Below are 18173 nucleotides of genomic sequence, written 5' to 3'. Positions count from 1 at the left end.
GTTTGGATTTGATACCCCGCTTTATCACTACCCGAAGGAGTCTCAAAGCAGGCTAACATTCTCCTTTCCCTCTCTCCCCCACAACAAACACTCTGTGAGGTGAGTGGGGCTGAGATACTTCAAAGAAGTGTGACTAGCCCAAGGTCACCCAGCAGCTGCATGTGGAAGAGCGGGGAAGCGAACCCTGTTCACCAGATTACGAGTCTACCACTCTTAACCACTACAGATGTCAAATCCCTAAGCTTTATGCAAGAGCTAGAACAGGGGTCGACAACCTAAGGTCCATGGGCCACAAGTGGACCAAGGGGGTTGTTTAACCAGCCCACGAGCCGCCCCTGAACCGAGCTGCCAGCTTGGTGAGTCCCCTCGCGCTGCGCTAAACTGGTGCAGTGCGGCGCAGGGACTCGCTTCCACGGTGCCGGAAATTGCGTCTACACAGACACAGAAAACCCCGGGCGCACGATCTGGCCCATGGAGGGATCTCTGCTGGAGTGAACCGGCCCAGGTGAAGTAAACCTTGCCGACCCCTGAGCTAGAAGCTTGTCTCCTTCCTCCCAGGATCTAAGACAGGCATGGCCAAACTTGGCCCTCCAGCTGTTTTGGGACTACTATTCCCATCATCCCTGACCACTGGTCCTGTTAGCTAGGGATGATGGGAGTTGTAGTCCCAAAACAGCGGGAGGGCCAAGTTTGGGGATGCGTGATCTAAGAGCTGTAGAGACCCCACAACATCGGGAAAGCCCCAGGTGGTATCTAGATACATATAAGGAACGCTGTGAAAACACTCTTTTAAAAAACGTGTGTGTGTGTGTATATAAATTTGCTAAGATCATGGCCACTGGTCCCATCACCTCCTGGCAAATAGAAGGGGAAGAAATGCAGGCAGTGAGAGATTTCACTTTCTTGGGTTCCATGATCACTGCAGATGGTGACAGCAGTCACGAAATTAGAAGACTCCTGCTTCTTGGGAGAAAAGCAATGACAAACCTAGACAGCATCTTAAAAAGCAAAGACATCACCTTGCCGACAAAGATCCGTATAGTTAAAGCTATGGTTTTCCCAGTAGTAATGCACGGAAGTGAGAGCTGGACCATCAAGAAGGCTGATCGCCGAAGAATTGATGCTTTTGAATTGTGGTGCTGGAGGAGACTCTTGAGAGTCCCATGGACTGCAAGAAGATCAAACCTATCCATTCTCAAAGAAATCAGCCCTGAGTGCTCACTGGAAGGACAGATCCTGAAGTTGAGGCTCCAGTACTTTGGCCACCTCATGAGAAGAGAAGACTCCCTAGAAAAGACCCTGATGTTGGGAAAGATGGAGGGCACAAGGAGAAGGGGACGACAGAGGATGAGAAGGTTGGACAGTGTTCTCGAAGCTACTAACATGAGTTTGGCCAAACTGCGAGAGGCAGTGAAGGATAGGCGTGCCTGGCATGCTCTGGTCCATGGGGTCACGAAGAGTCGGACACGACTGAACGACTGAACAACAACAACAACAACAACACCATCACCATCTTGTGTCAAATTTGCAGCTGTGTAGCTGAGTCCCCAGACTCCTCATCAGAGCAGTGATCCACTTTGGGGTTTCTGAATGTGAAAGCCCGTCCCTCATCGGGGCAGGGGCACAACTGTATGGGGGCAGGTGCAATGCAAGATGGGGCTGCTGTACCTTGAAGAAGGAATGCTACTACTAGGCACAGCTCCTCCTGCTACTTGCCTGGAAATCCACTTCCGGGCAATTATTACAGGCACAAGAGCTCTCATGGGTTGTCAGAAGCCGGCTTGCCGGACTGGAGAAACTTTTTGCCGCCGAATGCTGCTCAGTAACAGTTCCCATCACCCTTGACCATGGGTAGGCAAACTAAGGCCCGGGGGCCGGATTCGGCCCAATCGCCTTCTAAATCCAGCCCATGGACAGTCCAGGAATCAGCATGTTTTTACATGAGTAGAATGTGTCCTTTTATTTAAAATGCATCTCTGGGTTATTTGTGGGGCCTGCCTGGTGTTTAAAGCTATGGTTTTCCCAGTAGTAATGTACGGAAGTGAGAGCTGGACCATAAAGAAGGCTGATCGCCGAAGAATTGATGCTTTTGAATTATGGTGCTGGAGGAGACTCTTGAGAGTCCCATGGACTGCAAAAAGATCAAACCTATCCATTCTCAAGGAAATCGGCCCTGAGTGCTCACTAGAAGGACAGATCCTGAAGTTGAGGCTCCAGTACTTTGGCCACCTCATGAGAAGAGAAGACTCGCTGGAGAAGACCCTGATGTTGGGAAAGATGGAGGGCACAAGGAGAAGGAGACAACAGAGGATGAGATGGTTGGACAGTGTTCTCGAAGCTACTAACATGAGTTTGGCCAAACTGCGGGAGGCAGTGAAGGATAGGCGTGCCTGGCGTGCTCTGGTCCATGGGGTCACGAAGAGTCGGACATGACTGAACGACTGAACAACAACAACAACAACAACAACAAAAGAATGTGTGCTTTTATTTAAAATGCATCTCTGGGTTATTTGTCCAGCCCCCCACAAGGCCTGAGGGACAATGGACCAGCCCCCTGCTGAAAAAGTGTGCTGACTCCTGCCCTTGACCATGCTGACTGGGGCTGAGGGACTTCAGCAAGATTTGGGCAGCTGCAGGTTGCTGAGCTCTGGTGGCTGTGTACGCAGAAATAGCCAAATTAATGGGGAAAATTCGACAACAGGGTGATGAAACATTTCTAAAAGAATGGAAGAAATTTATGTTGTATATAGGTAAGATCTGTGTGAAATAGAAAACCAGTAGAATAGAAATAAACCTCATAACGGGTAATACATATATTTTTAATTGGAATAATAATAATAATAATAATAATAATAATAATAATAATAATAATAATAATATAAAGAAGTACATTGTGATTAAGTAACCAATTGTATCTATAAGCGGTGTACAGATAGACAAAGAATAATTGTATATATAGAAAGATCTATTTAATTATAGACAACTTATGGACAACTGCGTAGTTAGAACTACATATTTAGAATGGACAAAGGAAATGCGAGAAAATTAGAAGGGACAAAAACAAGCTAGAAGAAGGAAGGAAGGAAGTCGACTCGTAGGAATAAACAGTAAATGTACGGTGTAATGCAATATGTATCTGAAGTATGAAGTTCGAAAACAAATAAAGATTATATTCAGATCTGGTGGCTGTGATGCACAGCTGGGCCACACCTGGCCTAAGGTGGGTGGTGTAAATTTTCCCAGCGCTGCCTCCTTAAACCACAATTAATATTATTATCATTAGTAGTAGTATTCAGCAGTAAAACAGGGATAGGGGGGGAAAGGATGGAGACAAGTTAAGATTAGCTGTTATCTTTTTGGGCTGCAGGTCACTGAAGAGATGGTTCTCCAAATGGGGAGCCAGGGATAGCTCTAATAATAATAATAATAATAATAATAATAATAATAATAATAATAATAATAATAATAATAATAAATTTACATTTATACCTTGCCCATCTGGCTGGGTTGCCCAAGCCACTCTGGGTGGCTTCCAAGACATAAAAACACAATAAAACATCAAACATTAATAGCAGCAATCTGATCCAATATAAAAGTCAAAACAACTTTGAAACAAACAACTTATGTCAAACAAAGCAACATTCAACAACCCATCAGAATCTAATAGTAAACAGTAAAATTAAGCACCAGCAAATAGTAATTAAGCAGTTCAACCACAATAAAGAATTACCAATATAATCAATAAAAGTAACAGAAAAATCACAATGCATAAGATGCTACAAAACATACAAAACCGTGTAAAAGGATCAAATTGAGAAACAAAGAAACACAGCCTATAAAACTATTAAATATATATATACCCCTGAACTCCTCTCTTTCCGGCTGCTGCAGCTGCTGTTCTCAAAGTCATAGTCTGGGAAAGGCTAGGTGGGGCAAGGCAGGTGGGAACGTCATTGCCTGGTGAGGAACAGAAAGTCTCTCTCCCCTCACTTAGAAAACTAGCCTGTCAAGGAGCTGGCGAGACCTCAGGGCTTTGCCTTCCCATGGTTCTGGCAGCAAGGGAAGCCCTCACAGCCGCCCCCAGCCGTGGTCTTCTTTCTGCAGATGGGGATGGAAGGGAGCTGTGGACGTGTGGCTGGCTTGCATGGCCAACTCTCGACTGCCAGACTTGAGCTGCCTCATCCTCTGGGGTGTTGTTGGGGAGAAAAGCGGAAAGAAACAAAAGAGGGTTTGCATTAGAAGCACAGGTAAGCAAAAGAGGAGGTGCGATGCAGTAATGGCACATTTCTTTTACTTACATTTCCACACACCTTTTCTCCAAGGAGCTTGTGGTTCCTCTCCTCCTTCCTCTTTTTGCCTGTGGAGGAGGAAAGAGAAGCTTCTCATTCACCTCCACTCACCTGTCTTGCATCGAGCAGCAATCTGCTAAGGAAATGATGGTCCTTCTAGTCAGTTGACAATTTAATTTCTGTAGAATGTAAAACGCAGGAGCAGGCAAACGCAACATTGCTAGAGTGGACATAGAAAGGGAACTCTAGGCCAGCCAGTCAGAACTTGCTGTTTCCCCTGGGCTGGGATGACTTCCTCTGTGTTACAGGAGATGGGTGTGGTCTCACCTGGGCAGGTTAACACAAAACCACAGGGACCACACTCCATCTTCCCCTCTCTCTCTTTTGGACGCCGTTCACAAAGGAACAACATCGCTATGAGGGTCTCTTGGCTTCCAGCCAAGAGAACACAAAGGGGCTGTTTTCCCCTTATGGAACAGTCTGGGATCCAATTGTGAACAGATGATTTCTCGTGAGTAAACATTTTATGCTTTTATAGAAGGCTGTGTATTGTCTTATTTTGAGAAGGGTTAATGGGGAAAATACTACGGACATTTATTACAGAGGTTTTAACAAACCTGAGCAAGCTATCTGCTGCGTGTGCGTTTAAAAGGGAAATGAGAACGCTGCTAATTTCTGGGACTTGTAAACACAAGTTGGAATAGGATATCTTAAACAATATATCCTCTCCTGCATCCCAAAACATTCCCACAATTTCTGTGGGTGTGGATGGGTAGTGATCCTGAGATATGTTAATCTCTTTCCCCCCATGTCTCCTAGACACTAGAGTAAGATAGACAGACAGAACGAATATATATTGAATATTGAAGCCATTTTGCAAATGTTTTAGATGATCTCTTTCCAGCGGGCAGCATCAATCCACTGCAGGAGAGGGGATGCTTTTCTCCTTGCTAGCTAGGAATCTTGATACCCAATCTCTCTCTCTCTCTCTCTCTCTCTCTCTCTCTCTCTCTCTCTCTCTCTCCAGTCAAGAACTTTCTTGAGGACTCTTCCCCCCTCTTCCTCATCCCTTTTTTGCTGAAGAGGTACCTTCACCTTCAAGACCAGGACCCCCAAAGAATGAGTAAAAAATATTAGAGGAAGAGGAGTTTGGATTTGATATCCCGCTTTATCACTACCTGAAGGAGTCTCAAAGCAGCTAACATTCTCCTTTCCCTTCCTCCCCCACAACAAACATTCTGTGAGGTGAGTGGGGCTGGGAAACTTCAAAGAAGTGTGACTAGCCCAAGGTCACCCAGCAGCTGCATGTGGAGGAGCGGAGATGCGAACCCAGTTCACCAGATTACGAGTTTACCGCTCTTAACCACTACACCACACGGGCTCTCTCTGCAACCTATCAGCTGGCCAGCCCCTACTCTGCCTTCCCAACCTTCTGCTTTGAATCTCAGTCAGGCATGGGCATAGCCAGGATTTTTCTTGGGGGGGGGCAGGCCTTTTGTCAGGGGGAGGGGCAGAACCTCAGTTAACTAAGTATTATTTAATTGATTTTTATTTATTGGGGGGGGGGGCAGCTGCCCCTCCCTGCCCCCTGGTTACGCCCATGCAGTCAGGCCTCTCTTTCTTGCTCTCTTCCCTCCCTTGCTGTGCTTATTTCTTTCTCTTTAGTTGTCTCAACCCAAAATCTCAGACTCCCGCTACTCTCAGTCATCTCAGCCACTGCCCCAAAGCCTCTCACCTTTCTTTTGATTTTAATCTGAAAACTCCCCCAAAGCCCCACATCCCAAACCTCCCTCATTCCCCTGCCTTTATGGTACAACTTTCACCTTTTCAGCCAACACCCTCACTCCCCTTTCTCTGACCACATACTAGTTTTCCTGTGTGTTTCTAGGAAAGCTTCTAAGAATAACCGTTCATTTTAATTCTCCTAAACTGAAGCTGGCGTTTGCCTACTGTTTGCCTATTTTGATTGTTGTCTACCTAAGGGACCGCCTCTCCTGGTATGTCCCGTGTAGGACCTTAAGGTCCTCAAATAATAATCTTTTGGAGGTCCCGAGCAACAAAGATGCTAGGTTGGCCTCAACCAGGGCCAGGGCCTTCTCAGTATTGGCCCCAATTTCGTGCAACAGTCTATCACAAGAGACCAGGGCCCTGCGGGATTTGACATCTTTCCGCAGGGCCTGCAAGACGGAGCTGTTCCACCTGGCCTTTGGGTTGGTTTCTGTTTGATATTTATGCTTCATTCTATTATTGGTGGGTTATTTGAAATTGAGACTGCAGTTTTAATATTGAATTTTTAAATTTGTATTTTAATCTGTTATTTTTAATTGATTGTGTTTATGTTTTTGCTGTGATTTTAATTAGTGTTAGCCGCCCTGAGCCCGGTTTTTGACTTGATATTATTATTATTATAGTCAATGTGCTAATTCCCGTTCCATAGCATAACAGTTTACTTCCGATTTATCTCTGCCCCCTGCGTTAACTTTGTGGGTGCCAAACTCTGGAGCGTCTCCAGGTATCGAGGACGAAAGATGCACAAGACGGAGTGTTGGATCGCGTGCGAGAATTTCAGGTTTGTGTGCAAAAAGTGCACACGTCATAACCACGTAGTGTGCAAAACGTACCTTCTCCAATATATTTATTGGCAAAGACATTATTGCTTTTCCCTTAGAATTTGCCAATCTACTAAGGCTACAGGTTGTTTGCGTGTGGCAGGGAAGGTGGAGCTTTGTTGTTCAGTCATGTCCAACTCTTCGTGAACCCATGGACCAGAGCACGCCAGGCACGCTTGTCTTTCACTGCCTCCCGCAGTTTTGTCAGACTCATGTTGGTAGCTTCGAGAACACCGTCCAACCATCTCATCTTCTGTTGTTCCTTTCTCCTTGTGCCCTCCATCTTTCCCAGGATCAGGGTCTTTTCCAGGGAGTCTTCTCTTCTCATGAGGTGGCCAAAGTATTGGAGCCTCAGCTTCAGGATCAGTCCTTCCAGTGAGCACTCAGGGCTGATTTCCTTCAGAATGGATCGGTTTGATCTTCTTGCAGTCCATGGGACTCTCAAGAGTCTCCTCCAGCACCATAATTCAAAAGAATCAATTCTTTGGCGATCAGCCTTCTTTATGGTCCAGCTCTCACTTCCATGTATCACTACTGGGAAAACCATAGCTTTAACTATACGGACCTTTGTTGGGAAGGTGATGTCTCTGCTTTTTAAGATGCTGTCTAGGTTTGCCATTGCTTTCCTCCCAAGAAGCAGGCGTCTTTTAATTTCGTGACTGCTGTCACCACCTGCAGTGATCATGGAGCCCAAGAAAGTACAATCTCTCGCTGCCTCCATTTCTTCCCCATCTATTTGCCAGGAGGTGATGGGACCAGTGGCCATGATCTTAGTTTTTTTGATGTTGAGCTTCAGACCATATAATAGAGGCCAATATTTACAAGCTTCTCTTCCCCCACACCCCATTCCATGTGAAAATGGGGTCCTTTACCAATATCAAGGGATCTTGCCTCCTGTCGTTTGTAATGTGAGCTCTTCTCTGCTGGCCTGAACTCTCCAAGCCTCTTTCAATCAGCTGCATTTATTTTGTGGCATTGATTGCTGGATCTCTGCCACCGGATCCATCTCAGGCAGGATGCTTTTGACTCTGAACATCTTTTTAAAAAACCTGCACTCTTAAAACGAGAACTTGCCACAGACGTGATGCTTCTTCTTCCCAGGATCCATCAGAAAGAGATGAAGGCTGAATGTTTGTAGTGGGGCAAAGTGCAAAGAAAGTTACCGTATATTCAGTTCCGGGCCGGATAGATGCACACCTTAGACGTGGAACTGGTTGATCAGCCATTCCCAATCCCACTTTCAGGGAACCAGAGAACTGTAGGCTAGAGACCTGAAACACTGATCTTTCGGTCACTATAGTTCTCAGTGTGGAGTAGTGGTTAAGAGCGGTGGGCTTGTAATCTGGTGAACCGGGTTCGCGTCCCCGCTCCTCCACATGCAGCTGCTGGGTGACCTTGGGCTAGTCACACTTCTTTGAAGTCTCTCAGCCCCACTCACCTCACAGAGTGTTTGTCGTGGGGGGAGGAAGGGAAAGGAGAATGTTAGCTGCTCTGAGACTCCTTCAGGTAGTGATAAAGCGGGATATCAAATCCAACCCCCCCCCTCCTCCTCCTCCTCCTCCTCCTCCTTCTTCTGGCAAAGCGGCAATAGCCACTTGTTGTTGTTGTTCAGTCGTTCAGTCGTGTCCGACTCTTCATGACCCCATGGACCAGAGCACGCCAGGCAAGCCTGTCCTTCACTGCCTCTTGCAGTTTGGCCAAACTCATGTTAGTAGCTTCGAGAACACTGTCCAACCATCTCGTCCTCAGTCGCCCCCTTCTCCTTGTGCCCTCCATCTTTCCCAACATCAGGGTCTTTTCTAGGGAGTCTTCTCTTCTCATGAGGTGGCCAAAGTACTGGAGCCTCAACTTCAGGATCTCTCCTTCTAGTGAGCACTCAGGGCCGATTTCTTTGAGAATGGATAGCCACAATGAGCATCAAATCCATGTGCATTTTCAGTGTCCTCCTCCCCACCCCACCCCACCCCCACCCCCAGCTGCCTTCTCAATTTGCTGCCTGCCCCATTCACCGAAGGGCTGGCAGTGGTGGCACAAGACGGGCTTCCTCCCTGCCTTGAGAAAGAAGGTGCTGCGCTTACCTTCCCAGGGGCCGCCACCGCCACCGCCACTGCTTCTTCTTCTCATGAAGCAGGTAGGCAGAGCGAGCTCGTCCGCCCTGCTCTCTGGCCCACAGGGGCACTAGGGCAGCGGCAGTGGGAGGAAGAGGCCGAGTGGCAGCTCCTCTACCAATCAAACGCCACTGAGGTAAACCAGGCACGCGATTGGCAGAGCCGCCACCACTTGGCCTCTTCCTCCTTTCGCCATTGCCGGGAGTCTCAGCTTCGTGGTGAGTTCTAGCTTTGCGGCGCGGGCCGGATTTAGGAGCCAGGTGGGCCTGATCCGGCCCGGGGGCCTTAGTTTGCCGACCCCTGCCTTAGAAAACTAGAAAGGAACTTCTGTTTGAGAGACAAACTTTACAAAGTCCAGAAAATTATCAAAATTGGGTGTGTGTGTTATTATTGGGTTGTTTTTGTTTTTTTATTATTTGTTTTGTGTTTTTATATTCTGATTTTATGTTGTCACCGCCCTGAGACTTGCAGGCAAAGAGTGGTATACAAAACAAACAAACAAACAAACAAACAAACAACAACAATAATAACTTTATTATTTAAACCAAGCCCATCTGGCTGGGTTTCCCTAGCCACTCTGGGCGGCTTCCAACAAAATATTAAAATACAATAATCAATCAAACATTAAAAGCTTCCCTAAACAGGGCTGCCTTCAGATGTCTTCTAAAAGTCTGGTAGTTGTTTTTCTCTTTGACATCTGGTGGGAGGGCGTCCCACAGGGCGGATGCCACTACCAAGAAGGCCCTCTGCCTGGTTCCCTGTAACTTGGCTTCTCTCAGTGAGGGAACTGCCAGAAGGCCCTCAGTGCTGGACCTCAGTGTCCCGGTAGATCGATGGGGGTGGAGACGCCTTTCAGAAAATGCTAAGCTAATGCTCATACATCTTTGTGTTGGTGTAAATTAGCTTTCCCCAACCTCAGATGTTTGGGACTACAGCTGCCATGAGCTCCTCTGCTGGCTGGAGCCTGATAGGAGTTGTGGTCCCAAATCTGCAGAGGAAAGTGGAACTGGTGCTACCTGAAAGACCTTCTGCTGCATTTGGCTTTTCTCCACCAAGCTTCCCCGGCATTTATTTGGAACTGCTTGGGCAGAGGTATGAGCCAAAGGTCAAGAGTTAAAGACTTCTTGGCCTTCAAGAAGAGCCAGTGTGGTGTAGTGGTTAAGAGCGGTAGACTTGTTATCTGGTGAACCGGGTTCGTGTCTCCACTCCTCCACATGCAGCTGCTGGGTGACCTTGGGCCAGTCACACTTCTCTGAAGTCTCTCAGCCTCACTCACCTCACAGAGTGTTTGTTGTGGGGGAGGAAGGGAAAGGAGAATGTGAGCCGCTTTGAGACTCCTTCGGGTAGTGAAAAGTGGGATATCAAATCCAAACTCTTCCTCCTCCTCCTCCTCCTCCTCCTCCTCCTCCTCTTCTTTTTCTTCTTCTTCTTCTTCTTCTTCTTCTTCTCACAGCTAGAGGGGTGCACTTGGACCCAGGAAAGTTCTACCAGAACCTACCGCATCTCACATCTGGGTGATAAAAATGTACGGCACTGGAAACAGAGGGTACAGTCCTTTGTGACCCCCCTGCTGAGGGTTTACGACTTCCATATCCACCAATCAGGACTAAGGATCCCAACCTGGAACATTGAATCAGCCGAAGGGTGGTTCTAGCTGGGCTGAGCTCGATGAGGCACCCAAAACTGGAACAGAGCCATAAAACCGCCTGCCACTGAGAGTGCTGTGTGCCAGGCCCATGAAGGATTGCTTTAATTATTTGAATTTAATTATATATTTAATTTTAATTAAGGATTTATTTATTTATTTTTTTACTAGGAATGGTTTTTTTTTGACTAGGAAGCAATTCGGAAATCTTTATCTTCTGGGACAATTAACTAAAGGCAAAAAATACCAATTTATGTTGCAAAATATTGCCGTGAATCTTCATCACCTACAGAGACACTCCTGTTTAGGGTTCTTGACAGGCAGTGCTCATTCTCTTATTTTGCCCAAGTGATGCTCTGCATATGCTCCATTCTTCTCTGGCTGTTTCGTTTTTAAAATATTTTTGAATGCTTAAAAAAATAAAATAAAGATTTTTGTACTTCTTTAAACTTTTGAGATTTCCCCGAGAATGCCAATTCGTCTCAGTGGCTTTGTCCTCGATAGATATCCATCATCAGTCTGTGCCTGAGTTCACTATTAGAAGGTCTGATTAAAGATGACATCTGAGCTTTTCTTTACTGGCAACCACAATCGCCCTGCACAGACTAGAAACAAGTTTTCTTAGGACAGTACAAAGCAGACCTGAACCTTCCTGTGCACCTTCTCAGGCAGTGGTTCTCAAATTTTTCTCTCTGGGCCACATTTTCAGAACACAAATTTGCATGTGCCACACGCAATTTAAAAAAATTGATAAGAAATACATTGGAAAACAAAAAGAACCAACTCCTAGTAGTGCTTGATTTATAACAAAGTACACAACTACTTCATACTATGATCATGGGACATCCAGAAAGTATAAAACAATGCAGCTACATAAGAACACGAACCATTCTCGAAATATAAGAAGAAGAGGAAGAGGAGTTTGGATTTGATATCCCGCTTTATCACTACCCAAAGGCGTCTCAGAGCGGCTCACATTCTCCTTTCCCTTGCTCCCCTACAACAAACACTCTGTGAGGTGAGTGGGGCTGTGATACTTCAGAGAAGTGTGACTAGCCCAAGGTCACCCAGCAGCTGCATGTGGAGGAGCAGGGACGCGAACCCGGTTCACCAGATTATGAGCCCACCGCTCTTAACCATAGTCAAAACAAAATAAAAAATAAAAAAAATCCTTCCAGTAGCACCTTAGACTCTTAGAGACCTGGTGTGTGCTCTAGGAGGGAGTGAGAGAGGCAGGGGGAGGCACCAAATTTTAGTGTCACACATGCCCAAATTGTGACTTCTGGATATAGGGAAGTGTGTGTGTATGGGCATCACACAGCACCCCAAAATCCAGATGTGCCTATGGACCTACAAAGGTGGGTGACCTCTGTCCCAGAATGATGCTATGTCAGGCACATGGTAGGAAATTTTAAAATAAAGCTAAGTGCGGGGGGGGGGGCACAGTCCAAGGTTGCTGAGCACTGACACTGGCCCTATCCTGCTCTGTCTAATCATGCGTCTTCTACTGTTGCCTTTCTAATAATAATAATAATAATAATAATAATAATAATAATAATAATACATTTATTATTTCTACCCCGCCCATCTGGTAGGGTTTCCTCAGCCACTCTGGGTGGCTTCCAACAGAAGGTTAAAAATACATTAAAACATCAGTCATTAAAAACTTCCCTAAACAGGTCTGCCTTCAGATGTCTTCTAAAAGTCGGATAGTTATTTATTTCCTTGACATCTGGTGGGAGGGCGTTCCACAGGGTAGGCGCCACTACCGAGAAGGCCCTCTGCCTGGTTCTCTGTAACCTATGGTTGCCAGATTTTTTTCAATGAATCCACCCCCCCCCTTTTTTAAGCTGAGTAGCAACAGGGAGTCAGTAGTGGGGATGGCGAGGCAAAAGACCCTGGGCCCAAGCACACATGCATATTCTATAAAGGTGCAAAACCCTTCTTTCGCACCCTGTGAAACATAAATGCGCAGAGTTTTTAAGAAACGGCAATGGCACGCCACCCGCCCGTTACTTCCAAGTGTCCCCCGATCTCCTTCCCCTTCCCTCATTGTTTTGACTGATCGGGGGAGGCTCTCAAAGAAGTGTGACTAGCCCAAGGTCATCCAGCAGCTGCATGTGGAGGAGCAGAGACACGAACCCGGTTCCCCAGATTACGAGTCTACTGCTCTTAACCACTACACCACACTGGCTCTCTTTGCACCTTGCCTGGCAGAGAAACTATGTGCCTTGTGCCCCTCCTGGGCAATGGCCACCCACTCGTGACTCCCGAGCCTCCCCCGATCTGTCAAAACAAAGGGGGAAGGGGGCAGGAGATCTGTACCGCCGGACGACCCCGGTTCCCCTTTGGCAGTGGCGGCGGCGGCAGCGAGCAGCTCCTGAAGCCAGCCAGATCCAACCTGCACTACCAGGCTGGCTCCGGGCTGCTGAGACTGCTGCTGCCATGTTTCCCAGGGACAGATGTGCAAATCTGGGGACTGTCCCCGGGAACGTCTGGCAACCCTACTGTAACCCCACTTCTCGCAGGGAGGGAACCACCAGAAGGCCCTCGGCGCTGGACCTATGAATGCCTTTCTATTTTCCGACAAATTTCATGTTCCCCGAGGTGTCCAGCTATCCTGGCAGGGTGGTATTTTATGTTGTCAAATGCCAGGCACCATACACATGTGCCTGGATAGCATTCTGCTCTGGAGTATTTAGAAAGAGAATATAAATCTCCATCGCCTGCACTGGCTCAATGCCGCAGCTGCCAACTGCGAGGGTCGTGTTAGGGTTGTGTGTGTAATATATTTTATGGGGTCAGCAAGCAAGCTGCTGAAATGTTGCAGAGCACCAACCTCTGTCAAGCCTCTTAGCCATTAGGTAACTGAAGGTAGAATCCTCAGGTCTTCCAGAATGTCAAGACTTCTTTTGATTGATCCCATTCATTTCGCAGCCATTGTATGTTGGGCATATGCCACATCCAATCCATTAGCTGTGCGCATTCAAATGCACTTAAGTTTTTTATTGCTTCTACTTCTGTGTCATCAGCAAAGAAAGGTAAAGTTGATCTTCATCTAAATCACTGTCACGGATTATTGCGATTGATTACAACAGGCAAAGAGAGCTTTTTCCAAGTTTAAAAGTTATGCTCCTTTTATTTCCCCAAGTAGTAATCTGTGCTGTTTAAGTTATTGCACTAGGGCTGCGTCTGAAAATACGGTGTATATTACATTCCTTGTTTCAAACATTTCTTTTAGTGTTAGCTTCTCTCTCTTCCCCCCCCCTCCCCAATTCTCTGTCTTATTCTGCTTTTATTTCTTCCCGGTGCTTGCTTTGTAAGATAGAATAGAAACTCAAAAAGGCTGTTTGAAGATTTCCTTGAGTTAGCTGGAGGTCTTCTGAGTGTGCCATCAATGTGTAGAGCCAAACTTGGCCCTCCAGCTGTTTTGGGACTACAACTCCCATGATCCCTAGCTAACAGGACCAGTGGTCAGGGATGATGGGAATTGTAGTCCCAAAACAGCTGGAGGGCCCAGTTTGGCCATCACTGGTGTAGAGGCACATGTCAATTCTGTGTCCAGGGCAGCTGTCTACCAGCTCCATCTGGTATGCCGGCTGAGACCCTACCTGTCTCGTCAGAGTGGCAAATGCTCTGGTTAGCTCCCGTTTGGATGACTGCAATGCACTCTACGTGGGGCTACTTTTGAAGGTGACTTGGAAACTACAACTAATCCAGAATTTGGCAGCTGGACTGGTGACTGGGAGTGGCTGCCAGGACCATATAGCACTGGTCCTAAAAAAATTACATTGGCTCCCAGTACGTTTCCAAGCACAATTCAATGTGTTGGTGATGACCTTTGAGGCCCTAAGCAGCATTTCCAGCCCCATCGTCCAGCAGATGCCAAACAGATAAAGAGCTATGTGATTTTAAGAAGACACTTCAAGGCAGTCCTGTTCAGGGAAGTTTATAGTGTTTGATGCTGTATTGTGTTTTCACTATTTTTTGTTGGGAGCCACCCAGAGTGGCTGGGGCAACCTAGTCAAATGGGCGACAAACACACACACGGAAAGGTAAAGGGACGCGGGTGGCGTTGTGGTCTAAACTGCTGATCAGAAGGTCGGCGGTTTGAATCCCCGCGACGGGGTGAGCTCCCGTTGCTCTGTCCCAGCTCCTGCCAACCTAGCAGTTCGAAAGCATACCAGCGTGAGTAGATAAATAGGTACCGCTGCGGCAGGAAGGTAAATAGCATTTCTGTGTGCTCTGGCTTCTGTCACGTTGTCCTGTTGCACCAGAAGTGGTTTACAGTCGTACCTCTGATTACAAATGGGATCCATTCTGGAGCCCTGTTCGTATCCCGTGATGTCTGCATCCTGAAGTGCCGTGTCTGCACATGTGCGCGGTGCTTCTGCGCATGTGCATGACATCATTTGACGCGTCTGTGCATGCGCGAACTGCCAAACCCGGAAGTACTCCGTTCCAGTACTTCCGGGTTCAGCATGTTCATATCTTGTGACGAACGCAGCCTGCAGCGTTCGTAACACAAGGTACGACTGTAGTCATGTTGGCTACATGACCCAGAAAGCTTTGTTGTTCAGTCGTTCAGTCGTGTCCGACTCTTCGTGACCCCATGGACCAGAGCACGCCAGGCACGCCTATCCCTCACTGCCTCTCGCAGTTTGGCCAAACTCATGTTAGTAGCTTCGAGAACACTGTCCAGCCATCTCATCCTCTGTCGTCCCCTTCTCCTTGTGCCCTCCATCTTTCCCAACATCAGGGTCTTTTCTAGGGAGTCTTCTTTTCTCATGAGGTGGCCAAAGTACTGGAGCCTCAACTTCAGGATCTGTCCTTCTAGTGAGCACTCAGGGCTGATTTCTTTGAGAATGGATAGGTTTGATCTTCTTGCAGAAAGCTGCCTGAGGGCAAACGCTGGCTCCCTTGGCCTGAAAAGAGAGATGAGCACCACACCCCATAGTTGCCTTTAACTGGACTTAATTGTCCTGGGGTCCTTTAACTTTACCTTTACTGTATATATGGAGAGAGAGAAAGAGAGAGAGAACTTCAGATACCAGGGCCACAACAGAAGGAATGGGTTTCAAAGAACTGACGACTGATGGCAAAACCTATACAGTAGTACCGCAGGTTACAGATGCTTCATGTTACAAACTCCACTAACCCAGAAATAATGCTTCAGGTTAAGAACTTTGCTTCAGGATAAGAACAGAAATCGTGCTCTGGCGGCGCAGCGGCAGCGGGAGGTCCCATTAGCTAAAGTGGTGCTTCAGGTTAAGAACGGACCTCCGGAACGAATTAAGTACGCAACCAGAGGTACCACTGTAGATGGCTGCCATCCACCTGATTCGAGAGACAATGGAGTGCACTTCTGGGGGTGAAGTCAAACCGCTCCATTAGCCACGCCAAAGTGACCACTCCAGGACACAAGCCTGGGCAGGTGTATGTGATGTGCTCTAAAGGAAAGCAGAGCAATACGTTTGGCACCAGCTTGGCTACATCAATGGGTAGACTTTGTTGTGATATTATAACATGCCGAGCTGCGAACGCTGCTGCAGCAAGGTCACAAGACTTAAGAGTCATGTTTCACACTGTGGGAAATCCAACAGCCATTCCACACATGTGATGTCATTGTAATTTACTGCTGTACTTTTCGTTCAGTTCTGCATCAGGAGATGCAGACGCTTTTACAGACAGCTCTGAATTATGAGCTGCTACGCAGATATATATATTCTGCACTTTATCTACAATAAAGTAGGTTTTAGCCTTACTGGCTTGTGTGTGTTGTTTTCAAGCTGGGAACAACCGCATATTACCCTTGTGCCCCTGGACTCCTGAAGCCAGAGGGCACGGAAGCTTCGTCCGCCTTGGGGGTCAGTCTCTCAACTTGCCCCCCGCGGGAAGTTTTCATAACAGACTTTAGATACAACAGGATGAATGTGTTTCCAAGAATTGGTGGCAAAGCTCATGAGCGATACCTAAATAGACATCGGTTACAAGTGAACAAAGTTAAATGCTTTATACCCCGTCAGACCACTGGTCTATCTAGTTCAGAGTTATCTACACTGACTGGTAGCAGATCTCCAGTTTCAGAGAGTGGATGTTTCCAGCCCAACTGAAATGCCAGAGATTGAACCTGGGACCTTCTGCATATAAAGCAGAACTACAGTCCTTTCCCTGACCACAATTCCACCGGTGAGCTTTCTTGGCAAATTGTAGAGTTAGAAGGCACCCTAAGTGTCAACTAACCTCTGCTTAAAAACCTCCAAGGAAGGAGAACCCACCATCTTCTGAGGGAGTCCATTCTGCTCTCAAACATGACACAATATCAGCAGCAGGAAGGTGACTTCTCTGATCCCACCATGGCACTGAAGTTCCTACTGCTGATGGAAGGCTGGTAGCTCTCCAGATGTTGTTGGACTACAACAACCCCCCATCACCCAACATTTGGAGGGCATCAGACTGGGGAAGGCTGGTGTCATCAGCAGATGGTGGCTGGGCAGTCTTCTACCTCACTTGAAGTGATGGACATTTGCCTCAAATCAAAGGATATTAAATAGATGGCTTGGGAACAATGCCACTGTCAAGGGAAGTAATAGTACGACCCTATTCTGCCTTGGTCAGACCACACCTGGAATTCTGTGTCCAATACTGGGTGCCACAATTTCGGAAGGGTGTTGACAAGCTGGAATGTGCACAGAGGAGGGCAACCAAGATGATCAAGCGTTTGGAAACCAGGCCTTATGAGGAAAGGATGAAGGAGTTGGGTGTGTTTATCCTGGAAAAGAGAAGACTGAGAGGAGATACAATAGCCATCTTCAAATATCTCAAGAGCTGTCACATGGAAGATGGAGCAAGCTTGTTTTCACCTGCTCTGGAGGGTAGGACTCAAACCAATGGCTTCAAGTTATAAGACTCCTACTAAATACCAGGAAGAACTTTTTGACAGTAAGGGCTGTGGAATGGACTCCCTCAGAAGGTGCTGGCCTCCCCTTCCTTGGAGGTTTCTAAGCAGAGGTTGGATGGCCATCTGTCATGGATGCTTTAGTTGAGATTCCTGCATAGTAGGGGGCTGTACCCTTGGGCATAGCTGTCAAGTATCCCGTATTGGCCGGGATTCCCCCGTTTTTAATCGCGTTTCCCGCTGCTGTCCTGGATGACTAAAAACCCCGTATATTCCTGGGTTGTGTGAGAATGAAAGTGGATGGGGTGCTTTGGGGCAGCACCCTGAGAAACGTGTTTGTTTCGCTCCCCTCCGGCCGTGCGCCTTGCAGGTCTGCCGAGCAACGCACTGCCCGCCCCCCCATGGGGCAGGGCGCGCTGGCTGGGCCCGTGGGTGTTCCCGCCCGGCAGAGCCGGCCCCTCGTTTGGGCGGAGGCGGTGAAATAGAGGTGGGAGGGCAGGCCCACAGACGGGGCTGGCCCGGAGGAGCGACCTCAGCCAGGTAGAGCGAGCTTGGGAGCCTCATGCGCGCTGCTGTCGGGCAGGAGTGAGAGAGGCGAGGCTCTATTCCGTGTGTCCTGCCGCT

This window comes from Lacerta agilis, chromosome 3, assembly GCF_009819535.1.
Source record: "Lacerta agilis isolate rLacAgi1 chromosome 3, rLacAgi1.pri, whole genome shotgun sequence".
Lineage (NCBI taxonomy): Eukaryota > Metazoa > Chordata > Lepidosauria > Squamata > Lacertidae > Lacerta > Lacerta agilis.
Note: the sequence above shows the minus strand (reverse complement) of the source record.